This window comes from Nothoprocta perdicaria, unplaced genomic scaffold (assembly GCF_003342845.1).
Source record: "Nothoprocta perdicaria isolate Ctin4 unplaced genomic scaffold, notPer1 scaffold_172, whole genome shotgun sequence".
In the NCBI taxonomy this organism is placed as follows: Eukaryota; Metazoa; Chordata; class Aves; order Tinamiformes; family Tinamidae; genus Nothoprocta; species Nothoprocta perdicaria.
The window spans coordinates 888,414-897,494 of NW_020454894.1; the positions used below are offsets into that span (position 1 = coordinate 888,414).

Genomic DNA, 9,081 nt, shown 5'->3' on the forward strand with positions numbered 1-9,081 from the left:
CTTCTGTAGAAAGCCAATGTAACTGCCCAGCATCATGGACTTCACAATACAGATTATCAAGTGTTAAATCTGCAAGCTCCCTCAGATCTGTATCACAAAGCTGTATCTCCTCACTGCTCCTCGTCCCACAGGTACAAGACAGGAATCATATCCCATTTCCTGGTCCTTCTGGGAGAATTTGAGGCCTCGGGGAGGACTTTGGGAAGGGTAACGGGGTGTTTGAATGCAGAGAGCAAGAGTGAGACAGGAGCTTCCCATGGACTCCGTGATGGCCATGGAAAACACGGATGCATGGTGTTATCTCCAGCAGCCACTTGCAGCACAGACTGACTCATTAAAGGGGATAATTAAAGAGACACTCCTACATGGTTAATTACTGTCAGCAATTAAACCTAGAGGCTCATTGCAATAGATACCTGAAGGACATGAACTGAGAAATGGCTATGCCTGGCCAATGTTTCTTCTGCTTCTGTTCCACCCCAGCATGGCTCTTAAAAGGCTACATTGATTTTCTGAAATGCATTTTTCAAACCTGGTAACTAGGAGCCAGGAAGGATGTTTGCTACCAGGACCCTGTTTCCCTGGCAATCCAAAGAGCAGTTAACCTCTTCACAGCAGTCAATGAGCGAGATGGATGTCCACACTGATGAGCCAGCAATAAGGCTGCAAGAAAGTCTTGGTGCAGATGGCTGCAAGGTGGAAGATCTCATGGTATAAAGTAAAATGCATTCGTTGCTTTAAGATTGCTCAAATGTAGAGTTTTCTGTGTTTGGGAGCAATAGAAGAGTAAGAACAAAAGGAAGAATAATTTTAATATTTTCAAGGTTCATTTTAGTATTAGGTGTTGCCCATAAAAGCTTGCAAAATATGAAGACATCTTGGGCTTAAACCAAATCATTTATGAATTTGTTTGGATAGTAGCTTATTGCAAATTAAAATTACACTAAAACTTTTCTGTTTAAAAACTTAACATCAGACGATAAGTAGTGCTTGAAAAGTCAAATGGAAAGATTCTTCATCTATAAATGAACGCAATTTAATGGATTAAAAGTCATTCCTATGTCCTTGGAAATCATTGGGAAAGAGAGGAATGGCCACGGCAAGGCAGCTCTGGCTACAAGGAGCTCTAGCTCATCTTCCCATCCCAACCAGTTCAGCTCATTGATTTTTTCCACGAAAACACCCATGCCAGATCACGGACGCCATTTGGAAGGAGTGTATTTAACTGATAGAAAACCTCCCGGGTTATTTGCCAGGTCTAAGGAGCTTCCTTACGCACACAGCAGCCTGCAATACGCCTGTATTTATTTGCAGCCATGGGAAGAAGGCAGAGTGGAGGGACGGTCTCCAACCTAGTGAAGTGCGGGCACATCAGCGGATGCAGCTGGTGACTCAGCAGAGATGAGTCGCCTCTTCAGGACTTCACGTGAAGCTTGAGGAAATTCTCATGGTTGCCTAGGATACCAGAAATGCCTTTATCTTATTAATTCTGACTCCGTAGTTCTTGTGGCACTGTGTGGTGGTATCTCCTGATGGCACAGGAGGATAAAGTTTGACCTTTTCCCTAGGACTCCAAATTTACATAAACCTCCCTGCCCTTTCGCAAGCAAAATGGTCATTTTTCATTTCTGAGACTTTTTTGCCTCCTTGCAGGAGGTCTGAGGAGACAGGGCCAGTCGCAGCAGTCTCCAGCAACACGAAGGTTGGTCTCACAGGTCTTCAGCCCGTGCATGCACCACGGCACAGCATTCGCAGCAGGGCCACCACATTTTCCTGCGGGAAAGCCAAGTATCTAGCCCAGCTTTTAAGTATTCCAAGTACGCAAATAACATTTGCAGTGAACCAGCGGAGCCAAGACAAAATCCCCACCAAAACAAACAGAAGTCCAAACCAACGTCTCTATGTATTTACGTGGCCAAAAGCAAATCCCCTCACCTGGTCGATTGTATGCAAGCCATGGGAACATTTCCTAGAGCAACACTTAAAATAGTTGAAGCAGAGGCTCTTCCGGAGGTCCTGCTGGATGCAGCCAGCAGGGCTGAGGAATGCAGCTGGACAGCATCTGCCAGGGAGGAAAACGTGCGGAAGAAAGAGCTGCTGGGCAATACACGTGCAAAGAAATATGTCCAAAGGCAGTTCTAAAAGCAGTGCTCCATGTCCTGCAGCAATATTGAGGACAGCCCGAGCCATATATACGTATATGTATATTCACAAACACACAGCTATATACACACAAAAATATATATTCTGTATGTTTCTGCTTCCAGTCTCCACTCCAGCTCTAGCTTTCCTGAAGAGCAGAGCAAGTATCTTCCTCCAAATGGGAATGGGACTGTTTCCATGCTTTAGAAACCAGATCTACATCCTACACAGAGCAGCACAAGTCCTTGGAGATAGAGCATAAAATATCCCAGAAAGAGGTAAACTCACAGATTTAACAGGCCCAAATGGCCCCAAAGATGCCAGAGATTTCTTTGCTCCCTTTCTGCATGATTTGTGCCATGTAGAGGCAACAGAAATACGAGAACATAATGAAAGGAGGATGCGAGCAATGAATAGTGACCAATGCTGGAATTTTACTTCTCCCAGGTGAAATGTAAGCATTTTTTAAGAAAAGAGCAGAAGAAAGCCTAGTTATAGCTCTCCTTTAAGACTGCCACAGCCAGCCATCCTGCAAAGGGAGAAAAACAACGCTGTTTGACCCAGCCGCATGCTTAAATCCCTTATTAAGGGTCAGGATGGATGTGAAACATGGACCTGCACAGGGCAGAGTGTAAAGCACCAGAACTGATGCTGAGAGACAAAGCTGCCTCCGCACTGGGGACTAGCCAGAGGTCTCGGGAACGCGGCTAAGAGCTTCTCACCAGGAGGGCATCCTTCTAAGGATTATTTAAAAAAATAAATAAAAAAAAGCAAGATTTGGGGAGCAATATTTCCCACTCAGACCCAGATTGTATGCTCTGCCTTCACAAGCATCTCTGACTGGAAATAAATTTTGACTCCATTTGACACATTCCGAGCACAACCAAAGCAAAAAGAAGCACAGGGAGAGGTTTCACACGTGCGCTTTGGTTTTTATTTTTCCGATAGTCCTCTCCTCCCTGCTGCTAGTCACATCAATGGAAAATCCTCCAGCGGCGCTTTCAGGATATGAACTCACCATGGACGTCCAAGCAAGACAACGGCTGCAGCACCACTGATCTCAGCTACCATCACCCAGCACCTTCACCGTCCTCTGCTCCTCAAGGAGAGGAAGAGATGTGCAGCTGCTTCCTGCGATCACTTTATAGGCACTTTCAGGGCTAATTAAAACACCATGCATCATTAACGAGCCCCAGGGCTTCCTGGTGCCTTTGCAGCTGCTCCAAGCCTGAGAGAAGCTGGGAAGCCCTGTTAATAGTGTTGATTGATTGGGTGATGAGGAAGTGATAGGGTCAATGCAAAACACTTGTTGCCCACCCATGGGACCTCAAAAAGCCCGAGATATTGAAGCAGTTGTGGTCAGGGCTGTAGTTAGGACAAAACCCTCCCTGGGTGGGTCCAGCAGTGACCAGTGAGATGCATCAGTAACAATGCTGTGTTCAGCCCAAGCAAATGGGGCCCGTTAGCCTGAAACAATAACTTCCCTTTTCCCCTAAAGAGAATAATGAGGCTGCTGCCAGCAGCAACCAGCAGCGTCTCCCTTTCCGAGCCCGGGACTTTGGGACGATGCACTTGGACCGGCCACCCAAATTTAGGCGATTCCACCTTTACTTAGGACTAAACCTGACCACATGTTGATGGAAAATCCTTCGTATTTGGTGGTCGAGGCCTGTGTGCACAAGCCCTGGAGTCTGTTACGCCCTGCTGGCCCGTAGGGACCTGGGGGCAGCTGGGGGAGGCGATGGCACCTGCTGCCGGGGACACTTCCATGCAGAAAAAGGGCTTTTCTCCGCACCCTGCGGAGCGCAGGTAGAGGAGCCAGCGCATCCCGGCTAATCCTGTGCTGGAGCCAACTGAAGGCAGCTGATAATTAGCATTAATGGAATTTTTATTAGCGCTTGCAGCTTCTGCTGGAAACGATCTGTCACAACAATTTCCCCGTTAAGACTCCTGATTTCTGTTAAAGCCCTCCAGCTCCTAGCAAACCTTTCCCTGCCTGACAAAACCAAAGCAAAGCAAAAGCCCTCCCAAAGCCCGGCTAAGGGCTCGACAGGAGGGACGAGCACGAGATGAGGCGCAGGGATGCCCCCCGAGCAAAGCCCATTGCAAGCAGCTCGATCCCGTGTCCTGGGTGCAGGGTGTCCATGTACACGGCAGCTCCCGACGGGCACAGCCCCACGCATCCCTCTTGTGCACGTTCTTGTGCAATATCCTGACCCCCAAGTCAGCTCTAAGGAGAGGGAAACGGCCACAAATTGTGGGGCTGGGAGCGTGCGGAGTCTCTGGAACAAGCTGCAAAGCACGTTCAACACCGGCCCTCCAGGAACTGAAAATGAGGATATTTTGGGTGAGGAAAACTCGCCCAAGCTTGTGATTAAAGATCCTTAAGGATCCTTAAAGGATTAAGATCCTTTACCCTGCTAGGGCCGTTGGTCGTGGTGCAGAAACAGGGAATTTATAGCAGCGGCCCATGAGGAACCCTCCTCAGCTCCGGGTGTCAAGGTCATGGTAGGTTCCAAAAATATATATTTTATCAGACACTCAAGTGTAGACATGCCAAGCTTATCATTGCCCAAGGCAAGGCGCTCTTGAGTGGAAACGACTCGTGGTTGTGATTTGAAAAAGGCAACTTAATAAAGAACCCTTAGCAGAGCTTCAACCAGAACAATAAATTTGAGCTTTTTCATCAGTATAAAATGGCAAAAGACAGTGATATCAAGGAAAAACCTAAGTTCCTGTACGAAATAGTAAATGTCAAAGAGTTTTCCCCCAAAATTACTATTACTGCATGCACAGCTGTAGCCCAAGCCCAGTTCTGAAACTCCACAGCTAGGCACACTTCTCCAGAAGCTAGGGGAAAATCCAAAGTACAATAAAATCATGATATGTCATATTTAATGGATAATTGAGATGTAAGACGTAGGGCTGAGTAATATCAATGTAGCTTTAGAGTTTAAAGCTCTACAGCTTTAAGAGCAATAAATGTTAGCTAATATTAGGAAAGTATCTCATAAATATCAGAAAATGCATATTAATGTGATAACTTACAAACAGAGTGATCGTATCCTGGTAAGAAACTCAATAAGCCTCGCAGCAGACAGCATGGTGTTTGGAGCTGTTATTTCACTTGATGGATGCACAAAACCCATTTAAGTGCTTTTCTGGAGACTGTTTTGCTCATTTTCTTGCTGTCTCTTGTGTCTCAGATCAATTATTTTGCTACTGCGCTGGGCTAACGAGTAACTCTTTCAAAAGAAGAGTATTTAGGCAAAATTGCTTGTCCCCAAGGCCTTGGAGGCACGTGCATCCAGGAACAACAGGGGAGCATTTCCCCCCGGCCGATGGGCCTTGCTCCCTTCAGCGGCAGCAGAAAGAGCCTAAAAACTTACTTTCAAATACGCTGTGTCATCTTTTCCCCACAATAATGTATGTGCTAGGAGTTTTCATGCACTAGAAAGTCAGGCTTAATGAGCAGGAAAAAAGGAGCAAACACGAAAGCAAGTAAATGACCCTGGAAGTTCATTTTTATATATAGATAACAGCAACTGTTAAGAGCCACCTGAGCTCTCTGTGGGCTGGGAGGTGAGAAACCATTGCCGAGTGCAGGCAAAGGGAAGAGGAGAGAGCAGCGGGTGGAAAAAAATAGGGTCTCAGGGGTCTATTTGAGGTTATTTTATCCGTTTCTTGTGCGGCTGGTGGCTGCTTTCAGCTACCGAAGTGCGCATGAGAGGAGCAGAGATTTTGCTGTCCCCGGGGAACACACGGTCCTGGCACAAGGGGGTTGACCAGGGCGCAGCGCTGGGCTCTGTGCTGCTGTCGGGAGGACAGGAGCCCACTTCGGCGCTCCTTTTGCATCAGTGTAAAATGGCAAAAGACAGTGATATCGAGGAAAAGCCTAAGTTCCTGCACGAAATAGTGCACGTGCAAGAGGCCGGCACTTTCCCGGCGGCTGTGGGGACTTTGCAGTTCCGCTTGCGCCCAGAATAGCCCTGACTGCAGGCACAGCTGTAGCCCAAGCCCAGGTCTGGGAGTCCACAGCTAGGCACGCTTCTGCAGACCCCCGGGCTGCTCGTCCCTGCCGGACACCGAGCTCGGCAGCAGAGGTTCCCGGGACCCCAGGAAGTCCTGCACGCCTCCGGGACTCCTGTTTTGCTGGAATTTGGGGAAGGAAGGAGATCTGCCCTCCCTGCTTTTCAAGGTGCCGAAGCTGGGCTGCCCTGCTGGGCTTCACACCAGGCTCCTCTGGGCCTTCCCCGCTCCGCGGTCGTTACTGACAGCTCAGACGTCAGGATCTTTGTGTCTTTCCTATAAATAAGCCCTGGGACCGCTGAGGTTTCATCCCTGTGTACCGATGTCTTAGCGTGGTTTGAACAGAATGCTGGTGTTTAGGAAGGGAAAGAACATTGTGCTGGGAAGGCTGCAGGGCTCTGGGCACCTCTAGGGACTCTGCAGCTGAAAGCAGCCGGTACCAAAGGTGTCCAGCTCCATTTCCATCTCCCCATGGAGACTCGGCCAAACACAGCACCAGTTTTCACACTTTTGCAGAATTCCTCCAGTTTGCACTAAGCCTGATGCCAAAGGCAGCGTGCAAACACGCAGCACCTCTGCTCAAAGAGCAGGCTTTGCATTTCTTTCAGGAAGCCACCAGAACTGAGCGTCTTATCTAAATAATAATAATAATAATAATAATAATAATAATAATAATAATAGTAATAATAATAATAATAATAGTCTCGGTGGCTGCTGCAGCAGAGCTTCCTGGGAGCGCGGGAAACAATTCACAGGTGTGGGTAAGAACCGGGATGGCTGGGCAGCAAGTGCTGGGCAGCAAACCCCGCGGCGGAGCCACTGGAGCTCCTGTTTGAAGGCTACTGACGTCTCAGTGGGCTGGGCAAAAGAGGGTAAAACAGACCATGCTTCAGAAAAGCTCCCCACTGGCTTCTCTCCTGTGCAGACCACGAACACTGGCCGTCCCTGCCAGGATGGGCCCGGTCTGTGCTTGCTTGTGACTTCTGTGTACTGGGAGACCTGCTCTTTGTCTCTGTTGGTGCAAGTGCAACGAGCAGCAACATCCCCCCCAGCCCATCCCTGCGCGCTGCACCGCAGGAAGCGCCTGTGATAGATGCAGTTATTAAAGGGGGATTTGGCAGGGTGTTTTCGTGGGGTTTGTTCTTCTATTTTTTGGATTTGGTTTTTTTTTTTTTTTGCTTTTGAAAGCTAACAGAACAGTTACAGAGAGCTTGCTCATGATGAATACAAACACGAAATGAAAGTGCTCCTGTAAAGTTTGAAAGGAGTCCTCCCGAATAAAAAGGAAACGGCAAATTGTCACTAGTTGCTAAGTTACCACTCAAAGCTCATTTCTCCTCAAGGAAATCAATTAGGCCTTTTAGCCTGTAGCAAAGCAGGTGGGAGCGGTGCTGAGGGGGGAAGAATCTATAAAACGTGAGTTCCTTGGACACGGCTCCGACCTGTGGGGCTTCCTGACCCCGGGGACGCTGCAGGGCTAGCTGCAGGTGTCTGCACTGAGGGACCTATTTCCAAACGTGAAGCCGCCTTGCTCCAACCCACCTCCCCTTCGGACCAAACTCTGCTCCATACAACACCGCAATGCCACAGACAATTACTCTCCTTAAAAGCAAGGACCCCGAGTTACTGACACAGTGGCAATCAATTAAACACTTGCAAATGGGTCTCTGCAGAGCTGCGAGCTAGACCTGTGCAGATGGGAAGGGATGCACGTGCACTTCTCATGCAAGAGCTAACACCTGCATTTTGCAGAGATGCAATAATGCAAAATGTGCATTTTTCATCTTTGCTGCCTTCTTTTGGGTTGTCAAGTCTCAATTTCTCCCAAAATGAGGAAGATCTGTTTTTTCCTGGGAAAGCAGGGCTGGCACAGCCACCCAGCAGGTTGCCAGGGCAGTGCTGGCTTTCAGGCTGCCTGTGGCTCCGGGATGTGACGAGGAGGGTCCCAGCAGAGGGTCGTCCCAGCCCAGCAGCTGCTGTGCTAATAACCCCCAGGAGGACACCCCGTCCCAAGGCAGAGCCCCGGCACCTCTCAAATGCTCTCAGTGTCATTGAAACTCTAGGAAGTTTCCAGCACAACGCCGAACTACCCTGAGAATACAGGATATGAGAGGGTTTAATTGGGAAAGCATTTCTGCTTATTAATCACTAGGATTTTCTTAATTAAACATAGCCCTATTAATATTTTTAAGATTCAAGAGTTTATTAGGTTGCATTCTGTTTTCTGTAGTAGAAAAGAGAGAAAAGCTCTGATATTGGTGCACACACACAATTGTAAGGATCACTCTTACCTTTAAAAAAGGCAGCAATAAACTGGACTTGGGTAGGAGTTTTTCTGCGTCATTTTTAATCCTTTTTCCCTCCTCTGTCATGAATCGGATCCATTCCTGCATTCGCTTCTCGACGCTTGCACTCTCCATACTGCTATTTTAAATCTGCGCCCCTCATCTGAATTTCATATTATGCTCTGAAAAAATCATATGGCATTTATCTTTCAGTTCATAGACCGTATGGATGTTCTTTTTATTTATTCTGGCTGCTGTTCTCCAATAAAGCAGAGGAGCTTCAAAAGAAACCTTCAATCAAAGCCTGCTCAGACCAAACCATGCTTCCAACTACGCTAAACGTGCGACTTTCTGCTCATAACGCAAAGATGAGAGCAGAATATTTTGCTATTGGCCTCTCCAGGAAATCCTCTGCTTGATAATTTTCTGCCTTGTTCCAGTTCCCTCTCATCTCCTCAGACTAAAATATATTTTTTCCTTTTTTTCTTTGGATATCGGTCCCTTCTGACGCACCAACCTGGGCCCTGCTGTTCTGCTGGTGCCAAACGCACCCATTTGCACATATTTCACCCAAATCTTTGTTTGATGCATCGCTACGTGTTTCACCTCCAAGACTTCAATGCGT

The 9,081-nt window shown here is 47.7% G+C and overlaps 1 long non-coding RNA gene across 1 annotated transcript; it reads right to left on the bottom strand.

Moving 5' to 3' along the window:
- Positions 1-576: 576 nt before the first annotated feature.
- On the bottom strand, positions 577-3,240 carry LOC112944709. Its single transcript, XR_003248821.1, has 3 exons — positions 3,161-3,240; positions 1,936-2,062; positions 577-1,773 (listed from the first exon to the last, which is right to left on the bottom strand). It is a non-coding gene; the product is annotated as an uncharacterized LOC112944709 (long non-coding RNA).
- Positions 3,241-9,081: the final 5,841 nt, after the last annotated feature.